The following is a 13,626-nucleotide window of genomic DNA, read 5'->3' as shown; positions in this document are numbered from 1 at the left end:
AATCAAATGAGATGGAAAGACGGAAAATTTGCAGGGCACCGGGACTTCTTTGGGACTTTACCGATCTTTGGAAAATTGCCTAATTTTCAAGATTTTTGATTGATAGCATAATTTTGGCCAATGAGCGGAAATAGTCAATGAGGTAGATACTAGTTGCTCGAAAAATTCAAGTGCATATTGGAATAATTAACACAATATTGATACTGAACATTTCAACTGTTTTTTTAAAATTGAGGCACACGTTGTAACGGTTGAGCTTGCAAGGGGAGTATTCACATGAGTCTAATTTTCAGGATTTCAGTTTTCGGATACTCATACCCAAAGTGTGCGATGAAGTACATGGGTAATCTGGTAATTTTCTGCTTGAATGCATAAAAGGGGGGTTTATAAAAATGAGTAATTGGAAGAATAGTGAATTTTTATCGTAAATTTTACGACACGTATCTGGAGCCCGTGCAATCTTTAGAAGTCGTTCCCAATGGATATGCTTCGAAACTAATCGGCAGAAATTAGTCAATTGGAATAAGTGTCGTAAATGACTTACAGTTTAATAGCGATGTTTTGCTGTTAGTGAAATATGCATCTTCATTTATTGCACATTCACTGCGCACCGCTTCGAGGATTCTCGCTTAAGGACTACAATTACGCTATCTGCAACAAGAATTTTTATAACGTTCGGCATGGCGTAAGAAACCACCAGTATATTGCAAGAAATATAGTCTGCCTGATAGGCCATCAGAAGACGCACACCCCAAGGAGACTTACAACTTTCCTTCACCTCACCTTTCCAACCGCTCCTAGCGATCCTCCCCCTCCCCACTTCCAGGGGTGAACCTTCCCTCTCATCCCTCCCGCTTTATGAATACTCCTCCACCTTCTGCCACAGCCTTAGAGAACGGCAAACTGACACCATCTCGTAGGAATGCCCAGAAATTTGCATGATTATGAATACGTAACGTACGTTCAGAGCACGGATTTTTTCGCGACGGCCAACCTAAACATATTCTTGTATTGAAAAAAAAAGAAACATTGTTGAAGTACGGAGGCGAAACTGGGTAGGTCCTTTATTCCTTTATTCCTTTCATTAAAATCCTTTATTCTGGTGTTATTTAGCAGGCTCCAAGGGCGTTCGATCTTGCAGTTTCGTTTAGTCTGGTCCTGCAAGTGGGGGCCGTGCCGGTACATTTTCTACGTGTAGTTTATTTTTAGACTTCAATGTGGTTTTGAGTATCTAAGGCAGGACACATACTGCGTCCGCCTTGCGATCTGAAACAGAATGAGAACAAAGTGAAATGTAGAAAAGGAACGTTAGTGCATAAACTAACAGCCCATTGCAACACAAATAAATTCATCAGCCCTTCCACTCTGTGAAGCAGGACAAGCGATGGAGATGTGGTGCGCTTTACCTTGGTCGACGCATCCAGCTATCTATCTATCTATCTATCTATCTATCTATCTATCTATCTATCTATCTATCTATCTATCTATCTATCTATCTATCTATCTATCTATCTATCTATCTATCTATCTATCTATCTATCTATCTATCTATCTATCTATCTATCTATCTATCTATCTATCTATCTATCTATCTATCTATCTATCTATCTATCTATCTATCTATCTGTCTATCTGTCTGTCTGTCTGTCTGTCTGTCTGTCTGTCTGTCTGTCTGTCTGTCTGTGTGTCTGTCTGTCTGTCTGTCTGTCTGTCTGTCTGTCTGTCTGTCTGTCTGTCTGTCTGTCTGTCTGTCTGTCTGTCTGTTATTATTATTAATATTATTATTATTGTCACTATTGAAAGACACAGCCAAAAAATATATCTTTTTACTGTGGAGTGATTTATTCTTTCATGAAGTAGTGACGCGTGCGGGTACCACCGCTTGGCAGACGGGAATTCCCTAATATTTGCAACTTCACTTTGAACTACGTAATTACGAAAAGTAGTTAAAACTCGGTGCGATATTCGAGTCCATTTGCCAGCCAATTGTCATTTAATTTGCTTCGGAATAGTTTTGGTAAATCGAGGGTGACAGCCGTTTTCTGTAACCATACACCCTCCGTATTTAGCGGACCATGTATTGATCGCCGACAGGAATTCTGTAACGTTTACAACTTGACTGAGAACTAACTAATTACGACGACTAAATGAAACTGGGCGTAATTATACAGTCGTCTTAGCGTCCTATTTCAGTATATTTTTTTCCAAGGTACCTACATTAGATTGAGAGCTACAGAGCATGTGCGAGAAAATGGAGACGGAAACTTTTTCGCGTCAGCGCGACGCGTAGAGGGTCAGACATCGACCACCGGTTGGAAGGTAGCGATATGCAGCTTCTCTGTAAAAATAGGAGTGAATGTCACTATTAAACTAAATTGTCATCGTTCCCGGGGCATGCATAACAGCGATGGCTACACTGCAGAGCGACTAATGCTTGTTTATGTTTGCATAGCACATCCCAAGCATTCACGCTAAAATTATGAGAATTTCGTGAGTACGTTTATTTACAGACCTTATCCGTCCTACCACGGAACGAGATTAATAGCATATGATTACGACACGTCAGGTTCTGTTAGCGGAATAATAGGGAAAATGAAAAGGACGACTTTTGAAGAAGCTCCGCAAGCACAAACTTGTCCCGGTAGCTTGTTCCAGTTCCGCGCAGTTTCCAGGAAGAATGAATTCGTGAGCAAACCAAAGGGGTCGCAGTGGAGCGCCCGATCAAGAGGACCAGTGCAGCCGCATTATAGAACGGCCCGACGCGTGCCATGCGTCGCATCGAGCACGCGCTGCTATCCCATTTTCAGTTTCCTCCTCTTTCACCAAGGCGCCGGCTGAGAGCGCCAACCTTAGCGTCCCCACGTTGTGGCATACGTGGGCGCTACAAGCCCTTTCCCCCCCTCCCCCCCCCCCCATTCGGCCAGACGCAACGGCGAAATGGATAGTGTGAACGCGTGACAAAGGGGCTCGTGGTTAGTCTAAGTAGTCTGTTTGAAAGGCATCGAGTCACTACCACAGAGCTCGTGCGGGTGCCACTGGGTGCTTCTTAACGGGCGAGGGACTCGATGAATAGGCGAGGGACTCGATGAATAGGCGCTGTTGGCAGGAGCGTGCCCAATTGACGAGCCGACGCTGGGCACATGCGTCTTCAGGACGGGGGGTGGAGTGCGTTGGAGGTGCCTCCATCATGATGATGTACCATTCAGAGCAGTAATCCATCCCTGAGCTCGGTAGGTTCGGTGAATGGTTCCACTTGATCGATGATCCCCTAGTACAGGAGGGTGAGTTGACTTCGTACAGGATGATAGGCTAAGTGATTTCACTGATGCGAAGCCGCTCAGGCTGAGCAATTCACTGCCTGTAGCCTCTCTAGGTACGGTGCCGGAACAAGATTTTCTGTATACTGACAACGCAGGAATCGTCTTCTCGGGCAGAAAGATGGTCAGCGAGAGTCACTACTGCATGGAGCTCGTGGGGTCGGAGTGAACCGATTGCAAGTTCAATTCCCAGATGAAGAAATAGCTTTATGATAGAAGGGATAGTCGGATTACTATTAGCAAAAGGAAAAATGGCGGTTGTTCGTCGGTGTTTTGCTGGTGGTGAACTTAGGAGCCATGGTTAAACGGTCAATGCTTCCAGCGACGTCGACACCGACTGTGCCGACGCTACGTCGACACAGGGCCGGCGATAGGCCCGGTAAAGGCTAAGTGCGTCCTGCAAAAGATGGACTGAAAAACCGAAAGAAGCCCTCCGCAGGTCATCGAGGTCATTCCAGGTAGTCCTTACTGCATTAGCCATTTGAATCATTGACCGGTGATGGTGTTTCAAGGAGTTTTGCGGTGAAAATGATATTTTGATGAGGAACAATGTGGCAGGGCGTCCCATGGCTTCCGCGTCCATAGGAGGAACTTGGGGGGCGATGGAGAGGGTTCCTGTTCATAATTTCGTCTTGCGCTATGCACAAAGAATATGACGAACACTCACAATACCCCGCGGCGGGTTTGTTCCATCTCTGTTTGCGTGACCAGAAAGCGGGAACGCATTTTAACATACACGCAATGAACGATTTCCATTGTTTAATACACTTAGTAGTGTCACTATATAGTTCATTGCGATTGCGCGCTGTGAGCCGGCTTATAATCCTTGTGGCCATCATTAAAATCATTGTGCTCCCGCTCCCGGCTAATTATCACTAATGCAATTGATAAGTATTTTATTTGTGCCACTTCTCAAGCAACCAACACATTTGACATGGGAGTCCTATAATTTGCTAATGCATTTCGGAAGGATGGCAAGACAGCGGCTTGCCATCGTTTGGCTTGCCATCCTACCTCCAGAGAAGATATCCGCTGTCGAAAACCTCCAGTAACCTCAGGAATGATTTGCCCTATTTCGGTTTGTTAAGATGCCTCTGTGCTATGATTTTGCGCAAAATATGCGTGAGACTCGCCTTTATAGAAGTCTCAGGAAAGTACAACATCGGCATAGACGCGAATCTCTGTTTCTAGAAGCAACTCCAAGATATGTGATTGATTTTTGGCTTAGTAGTGTTCAAGCTGCGTACGTAACGAAGCCGAGTGCCATCTTTACAATTGTGAAAAAAGCACAATCTCTGATACTAGTTCGCTTGAAACTCCAGCTACTGCAGCTCGCCACCCATCAGCACGCACCTTCTTCATTTCTGACATGGTCAGATATTGCCGCAGTGATCCAAGATTGGGCTTCACTTTCTCTAAAGCATGATAATCAGTTCCCCAGAACGCTGTAATTAGAGGTGATCCTGAGTGGTTGCTTGTGCCATCGTTCAACGCTCCGCCATTACACGCCGATAAATCAGAAAAGAAAGCCTGAAGGTAGGAGCATCACTGAACACAGGTTGGCTCATGTTCACGGCTCATGCAGCGGCCTTCGACCAGGCAATAGCAGTGGTAAGCGTCAACTTTTGTGAGGCTGAACACTGGCGCTTCGTTCGTTAAGCTAGTCGCTTCGACAACAATAGTTAGATTAATCATCTGGAGGCTTTATCTAGACACGTTGCGTCATCTGATTACATTTTCACTACACTACACAATTCAATTTAGCCAGGTACCGAAAGAAAACACCTCTCACAGTTTGTGGTATTAAAATGATACGGCTTTTTCGTCACTGTTCTTTCAATTTTGTACACTTCATTCTTTGTCGAAGTTTTTACACAATTTCTTCGCACCTCTTGTTGAGGCCTTCCTATAAATGACTCCAATTTTAGTACTAATTATACTTGTTCACTAATTGACTCATCCTAATGATTCTCAATATTTGCACTCTTCGGAGTGTTCAAGAAAAGTGGCCAACTTTTATGTAGGTTGTTATTCCATTAAAGGGGGAACATCAATGAAAAAAAGCAACTTGTGGTTCTCTGGCCTCAATCGTGATGCACTAAAGGGAGCTACAAACCTGTATATAGTTTGGTATTTTCGCTTTTGCTATATGTGCTTTGGTAGTACTATGTTTGTTGGCTATGTGACGCTTGAAATGTAGGTGTCGATCTGTGGTTTATCATAAGATATTCTTCTACCGCGTTGAAAAAAAAATGAAATTAGGCGCTCGAATTATAAAGAAGAAATAAACTAAAACTGAAAGAATTGATCAAAGTTGTGCCCTCATGCACTGGAATATTAAAGATGGCCATGAAATTTAACAGCAAGGGAAAATATATATGTTCGCACCTATGCGTTTTAGCAGCAGAGAAAAAAACTTACTGCTGCATCTCTTCGTACACGTATGACAGGAGGAAAAGCTGTTAGCATTGGTTCCACATTTCATGCCTGTAAAATGTTTACAGAAGCCGGTTTGGGCATCGAAGTGCCACGTGAGATTGCGCGGAGAGCAAGGGCCTGGTTTCGGCATGAGGCTGCACAAGAGTTTTCGCTTTGGTGGTGCTGCAAAGCATGATAAAAAAAACAATATCAGATAATGTTAACATTCGGTCGAACACAAAAATGGAATGGGGGGAATTATCCAGCCCAGATAAAAAAAAAAAGAACAATGCGAGAAGGCGAAACCAAGTCATTCCAGTGCATGCAACGGAAAGTGACAGCATCCGAGCGTACAAAATTATATGTGTATAATAATAGGACAGCACACGGTATGGGGTGTGTTGAATTTACCACCTGTCTTTTTCGTTCGAACTCTCTCCACCCACCCCCCTCACTTCGCTAAAAAAGGGTAAGGACAGCCTGAAACCCACAATGTTGCTCTATCTCAGGTGGAATGTTAAAATGGACAATTAGGGATAAATAACTATGGAAATTGGAAAATCAATGAGGATCGCCGAAATTATTTTTATATTACACACACTCAAGCACACGCTGCAGCAGTCAAATTGACGCTGAGTAATCTTGTCGGGCGGTAGTTCTTACTTATGACTGCAAGAATATAAGCCCGAAATAGTTTGAAAACAAGCAAAGAGGGCCTAACGAAAGTTTATTGTCATTGCGCTACTTAGTGCTCGTTATTTCGGAGTCGTGAAGCCGAGCCCAGCCGGCTTAGCCCAAATGCTACGACCAGGGTCATGTTTTTGATGTCCTTGCATAAATTTTCTGCAACATTAGTCTTCAATTTACCCGTTTCTCAAAAAAAAAAAAGAACATCTCGCAACAGTTAGCAAATGTGCTACCTGGGCTGCGATTGCTTCTTTTATCTGACTTCTAGAGGGCGAATATCTAGATATTCGTACTAGGCTTAGCGCTCGGGTTAAGAACTCATGTCGTCACCATTTGTCTGCTTGAAATTTATATTTGCAACATGCTCCCTTAAGAGCATTTTTTACACTAAAGTGGGTTGGAGCGCATACGGCTGACATTGTCATCTTCTAACTGGAAGCTTTTCATTATCATTGAAAAGGAAGGTATACAATCAGTGTATTTTAACGGTGCTGACATATGGGGCAGAAACTTGGAGACTGACCAAGAAGCTTGAGAACAAGTAAAGGACCGCGCAAAGAGCGATGGAACGAAGACTTCTAGGCATGATGTTAAGAGGCAGAAAAAGAGCGGTTCGGATCAGAGAACAAACGGGTATAGCCGATATTCTACTTGACATTTAGAGAGAAAAATGGGGCTGGGCAGGTCATGTAATGAGTAGGTTGGATAACCGGTGGACCATTATGGTTACAGAATGGGTGCCAAGAGAAGAGAAGTGCAGTCGAGGACGGCCGAAGAATAGGCGGGGCGATGAAATTAGGAAATTCGCAGGCGCTAGATGAAGTCGGTTGGCGCAGGACAGGGGTAATTTACGTCGCAGGGAGAGGCCTTCGTCTTGCAGTGGATATAATATAGGCTGATGATGATGATGATGAATTTTAATGATGAAGAATACAACTGAAAAAAAAAGAATTGTATATGCAGATTCCCCCACATGTAAAAATGCATGTGATGTGACGCTTTCTTCAAGGGGGTAAATAAATCGCGGCAAAACTGTAATGCTATTGATGCGACGAAGTTTGCAGCATTACGATTATGTGCCTGCCGCGGCCAATACGCCAAACATGGAGACCACCACCACGGGACCCATGTGATCCACGCTACCACGGATGGCGCCTTCTCCGGAATCAGGCAGGCTTTTACTACATGAGTGATAATTATGTATGTGATGATGTGCCTGGTTGATGGTGTTTACAGTGTCGCTTCTTGCTGTCGCATGCGCTTGGTCAGAGCTTGCGGGTTTATGTGAAACACAATGTTGAGTTATTAATATACAGCAAACGTACCGCGTACTCATACTTTTTTGTGTGCAGTGCGTCTATTTCACGTCTTTTCATCTGCACTAAGGCACTCCGAACTTTGTCTTCTTGCACCTTTCACCCCGCCACCACCAGAATCCGCCCAGTTCAATTTTGCAAACTCTCACTGGCCCACCTAACTTGGCAAGAAGCTGACAGAGCCCAACGCCTGTTATGAAGGCATACGAAGCTTCCAGAGCTTCGCTTTAACAAGTTAATTACACCCTTGAAGGGGGAATGTTTGTTGTACTGCGCGTATTTCAAGTTTACCCGTAATTGCGCAGAAAACTGAGCTGTGAAAAAGCAGACCTTTAGGCGTAGCACGGATGGCTCTAAGCATAAAGGGGGGGGGGGGGACGATTCGTTGTATGAATTCCGTCTTGTGTATGAGCTATTCCACCAGACGGCAATGACGCTGGTGGTAGTGGTGGTTGTGGCGGTAGCAGCCACCATAGTCAGCAAAATAATTGACATCAGGATGGCTTAACAATGTATCGTCGATAAGTTTGCTCATTGCTGTCACTGCTAGAAAGAGATGAAAAATTCTCGACGTAAGGGTATTTATAATCGTGGCTGCTTTCTTTTAAACGTCAATTGCAAGGTGTCCGTTTTAAAATGGCCCGCCCTTACGTCGGCACTATGTCACCGTTACTGAAAGCTGTCGGTCGGGCTCATTCGCGTGTCATGGGATTAGCATGAGACCACCACCACCACCACCACCACCACCACCACCACCACCACCACCACCACCACCACCAACAACAACAACAACAACAACAACAACAACGACAAAGAACCTTTAGGGGACGGCGGAGGTTAAAGGTTACGAAAAGTTTAGGGTGCCGAGGCTTGCTTTCAATAATGATATTTAAATAAATATATGTTCAGCGAAATCATAGTGACTAATCCGAGAATTCGAATGTTATTGTGACAATGCTGTATAATACTTGTAATGAAGACGCCCGGATGTTTGTGCACAATTACAATTATTTCTGTCCGCCACAGGGCAACACAAGGAAGGGCGTTTAATGGTATCGAATACTCAGGCTCTCAAGAAATGTTTATTCAACCTTTTATCGTTGTCCTAACCTACGAGTAGTAATCACTTTTCTTATGCTTGCATTGCGTAAATGTTTCCCACAGATATGTATAAATATAAAAATTCTCTTAAACGAAACATTTACCGATCATCATTGAACACTCCACGGCACCAGCTTCTTGTGTGCTCTGTTATTTTTCGCAGTTGAAGAGATGTATTGTTGATACGGCAAGCTTCAGCGTGTGGGTAACCCCGCAGACTCATCAAATGGAATCCAAGTTTTCATCGCAGACAAAATGAACACTTGCTGCTTTCCGATTTCAGACGGTGTAGCCACCTCTGACAATAATTTCAGGAAATACCTTGACGGTGTCTGGAGACGCCAGTTTTTAAATTTTTTGCCAAGTTTACGTGCTAGTTGCGTCTCGCTGTGAATATATAATCTTGAAGAGTTGTTGCTCCCCTTAACTGGCTGTGTCTGCTTGTTGTCACATAGGATAACGTCACTTGCTAAATTTGAAAGCTACAAGCCGGCACTGAACAAAAGAGAAAGGTATAACAAAAATTGGCATTAAAAATCACACAAACCCGAGGCACTCTTAAAACGACTCTGTAATATCGGAAAAATAAGAGTTTTTTGCAGTACTTACGCAGGCACATGTGTTGACACAATTTTTCCGAAACAAACTTGGTTGGGGTTGTTGAATTGCAAGTATCAATATTGAATAGTTTGCAAACTCGGGTTACGAAATCGATACCCCAAGATTGTGCGTGGTCTCTGCATCCACGAACTGTGCTTGGTGACAGGCAGTGCTTAAAGATAACATGTTTCAGGGCTGAAAATAATGAAGGCAGAAAAAAGAGGCTTAATTATTATCCTGCACAAGGTAAGCGTGTAGCAAAATACTCGTCGCTACACGTAAACAAAACAGTACGATATACACGAATTACCTTAGTGGGAAAGTTCTGTGACGAGGAGCAACCCTTGTTTCACAATTGTCTATCCAACATTTAGTGTTGTTAAATTCAAACTTTAATTATGTTTCACGTAATGTGTGAAGGGGCAAAATTCTGATTCACTAGCAGAACGGGTTGGACATGCGTGCCTGTTCTGAGAAATTTGGTACCAGAAAGGCTTTTATGTGTTGCTAAAAAGCCTGAACCACCGACACTATATGGATAGGCGCTTCTGAGCCCGTGACAATTCGAAAAAAAAAAGAAAAACTGCTGGACTACACAAGAGCTCAATTTTACATCTAGAAACCCTGGAGTGAAAAAAAATACTACAACATGCAGGTGCGGTGATTCGGACTACTAACTTCTAAGGTAGTTCCTCTAGCTACAGTGGTATGTTTTATGTTACGTAACTTTGTGAGTCGTTGGTGGCGCTTTGGCGTGGTAGTCAGAAAGCAAGTGGCTTGTGGGTTTAGAGTGACAGGAAGGTAGGATAGGATAGGAATAACTTTATTAAAGTGCCGGCAAACGACGATTTAACGAGTCGTGACGCTGGCCAAGCGTCGACCCGGGGTTATACCCTACTCTGCACTAGCCCAGTTGGGCCCGTTTGTAGTGGGTCATGAGGCTTGTGCTTTTCGAGTGCACCCCGGGCCTGCTGGACGGCCCATAGTTGTGAGTCCTTGTCTGCTGACTGCAGTGCACTTTGATGTTCTGGCGGGTAAGTCCTGGAGGTAGCTGCCGTCGGGAACCTGGCACAGTCCCACATGTTGTGCCATTGGTCCGCCGGACCCGCTGCACAAACACCGCACAGCCCACTCGGATAGAGCTCTGGGTGAAGCACGTGCAGCATTGCGGGGGCGAGGAGTGACGCGGTCTGTATTTGTCTTAGGATTACGCCCTCCTCCCGACTGAGTGCCGGGTGGGGAGGCGGCATTGTCCGTCGAGCTAAGCGGTAACACTTGGTTACTTCGGCATAACTAGTCAATCTGTCCTTGGTTTCGAACCACCACACGGAACGGTCACTCTCGGGGGCGCGGAAGGTAAGCGCTCGCGCCGCTGAATGGGCCGTCTCGTTGTGGTTCGGTGAGGTTGCACAATCGCCGGCGTGCGCCGGGAACCACTTGATACGGATGATGCTGCCGCGGTCTCGAAGTTGGAGCTTGCCGATGATGGCGGCCGCCGGCGCGCATATTCGCCCCTTGGCAAAGTTGCGCACGGCATTCCTCGAGTCGCTGAGCATGGTGCGACACTCGGCCTCGGTGATCGCCAGAGCGATGGCAACCTCCTCGGCGTCTGTGGCGTTCGTGCACCGCACGCTCGCTGCCGTTGTCTTGGTGCCGGTAGCCGCCGCAACGACCACTGCCGCGAAGCCTTCTCGCTTGTATTCCGCGGCGTCCACGTACCGGGCGTGCGGGTCTTAGGCGTGTTGCTCGGTGAGGGCCTTGGCCCGCGCCTGCCGCCGTTCTTGGTTGTATTCTGGGTGCATGTTCTTCGGGATGGGGTCCACGTAAATGTAGGCCCGCGCCTCATCTGTGATCTCGCACGGTTGCCGGCTGGGAGCTTGGGGGTTGTAACCCAAGGACGTCAGTATACAGCGGCCCGTCTTGGTGGTAGAGAGGCGCTCGAATTGCGCGGTGAGCTGCGCCTCGGCTATTTCTTCTAGGGTGTTATGGACGCCGAGCTGCAAGAGCCGAGCCATACTCGTGGTCTCCATTAAACCCAGCGCTGTCTTGTAAGCCCGTCTGATCAGCGTGTTGATCTTGGTCCTGTCAGTGACGTGCCAGTTAAGGTAGGGCGCAACGTAGGCGATGTGACTGATCACGAACGACTGGACAAGGTGCACGAGACTGTCTTCACGCTTTCCATTCTAAGCCGTGAACGTTGCCAATTGAGGAGCATTCATACCACGCCTCGTTTTCAGTGCATGAACTCTGCGCTGGGTTCTCTGCGCTACCAAAAAACTCTATTAAAGGGAGTTCCGAAATATTTGCAGAAAGCACGTTCCAAAGATCTTAAATAAAAAAAAGGGGCTGAGAGATGGAATAGCACACTGTGGTATAAAGTTTGTAAACAGGGATAAGGTGCCTCTTTCTGAGGTGGCGAGCCTTTCTGAGGCACCTTATCGCTGTTTACACACTTTATACCACAGTGTTCTAAAGACCTTAGCGTTGACAACTTCCATAGTAAGTCGTCGTGCTCGTTTTCTCGAAATCAAATCGTATCAGGTGGGTTTCAAAATGAAATTGTTTTTTTTGGGGCATATCTATCCACTTGCCGAGGGCGAACGTCAGGCATGGTAAAAGGAGCGGACACCGACATGGCACAGTCAGCGCGTGGCTGATTCTTAAGTTACCAAGCCTGGTCACTTGGTGGGCCGGCCCTTACATAAGTGCGCGATATCTGTCCTCGAATGGGATTTAATATGCTTCGTTAAGGAGGTTGACTCTGGAGGATTCGCAATATCCCATAACTAGCACGCCTCACAATATTAGCCAATACAATCATGACAACAGGTGTACGTAGCACGAGCTTTCAGTAGGTGTTTTTCGGAACATGGTGTTGAGTTCACTTCGACAATCAAGTCTGACAAGCACGTACCTATTTGTGTGGTTTAGTGCTGACATCAGTAGAGATGTTCACTATCCAAATCCGAAATGCGGTCGACGGCACAAATTGGCCCCAGAACATGCACTTTTCTTCAAAACTATTAACACGTGCGATTCGACACTGGGACCACAACGAACGTTTCTTTGCATGATTAGGCTGCGCAGAGATGCCGATTACTCAGCCGATGTGGGCATGCGTCCTAACTACTAATTTTGTTTCCCGCAAGGACAGCCTGTAGAATGATTATTTGACGATGACTTGTCGATAAAAAGACGTGTTGGCTATATGTAAATATTTTTTTGCATTACTTACGGCGTGAAACTCGGGGCTCTCATCCCACAAAGTGCACGGCTCATATCTGCGCTCTGCTGCGTAGATGGGTAAAAAAATCGCACCCTAACATGCACCCTTAAGGACCCTTAAGGGCACCTTTCGGTTTATAGCGTACGCTTACGACGTAGGCCACGTACATACTTTGCGCCATGACTGCTTCGAGGTCTAATGCAACACATTTAGAATCAGCCCTGTACCGCCGCGCTTTTGTTATATATCACTACAATGAAGAGACAATGCCCCAAGAATAGATAGGACGAAGCCAATATCTACAAAAAAATATTACTCAGGTTGAATACACCAGCGCAATTTCTGTACGCGAAATGGAAGCGCTTACTTCTTGTAATGCCCGAATAAACCTGCTTTTTGTTTCAAAGCGTTAGTATGATACAAACAAACACGTACCGCAAACGTAATGGACGCAGGAAAAGAGAAATAGAAGGCAGGCCAAAAGTTTCATCGCAGGGTTGTTTTGAGCAGTTTGGGGACGCTTGTGGAGCTGTCTTCTTGCCCGAAAGATAAAGCGTATTGTCCAGCGTTAGGAAGAGCAGCCTCAGCATTACAAACCGCTGCAGCAGCGATGTCGTAGAGCGTATTCTTTTCGCACCTCGATCGTTAGGACAAACTCAAAAAAAGGTTCAGCGTGCGCTCGTCCAACGAATTCGCTATGCCGGCGATTCTTGCTGCCGTAAGAATAGTCCTTGCTTTCTGTATTTTTGCTTATGAGAACTCCATCGGTTTGAAGAGGGAGGCTTTGCATATAAACCTTCCTCGCTTCAACACTAACGTCCTTTGTTCGGTGCTGGTGCCCAGACGCTCGCAGCTGCTTTTCTAACCCCAAGTAGTCTTTATTAAATTTAGTTACACCAAAGCATTCGCTTCAACACTGAAATATAAAAAGATGAAGCTTGGAAACGCAGCCCAAAAAAAG

The 13,626-nt window shown here is 45.5% G+C and overlaps 1 long non-coding RNA gene across 2 annotated transcripts; it reads right to left on the bottom strand.

Annotated features, from left to right (window-relative positions):
• Positions 1-1,038: 1,038 nt before the first annotated feature.
• On the bottom strand, positions 1,039-13,324 carry LOC126533743 (uncharacterized). 2 transcript variants are annotated; one of them, XR_007600082.3, is made up of 4 exons: positions 13,101-13,324; positions 9,449-9,634; positions 5,739-5,918; positions 1,039-1,266 (listed from the first exon to the last, which is right to left on the bottom strand). It is a non-coding gene; the product is annotated as an uncharacterized lncRNA (long non-coding RNA). The 2 variants fall into 2 exon arrangements; XR_008612906.2 differs by lacking the exon at positions 13,101-13,324 and adding an exon at positions 12,675-12,836.
• Between the last annotated feature and the right edge of the window lie 302 nt (positions 13,325-13,626).

The sequence above is a fragment of the Dermacentor andersoni genome, chromosome 7 (genome assembly GCF_023375885.2).
Source record: "Dermacentor andersoni chromosome 7, qqDerAnde1_hic_scaffold, whole genome shotgun sequence".
NCBI classification, from domain to species: Eukaryota; Metazoa; Arthropoda; class Arachnida; order Ixodida; family Ixodidae; genus Dermacentor; species Dermacentor andersoni.
The sequence above is the reverse complement of the archived record's forward strand: the minus strand, read 5'-3'. Positions and strand labels throughout refer to the sequence as shown.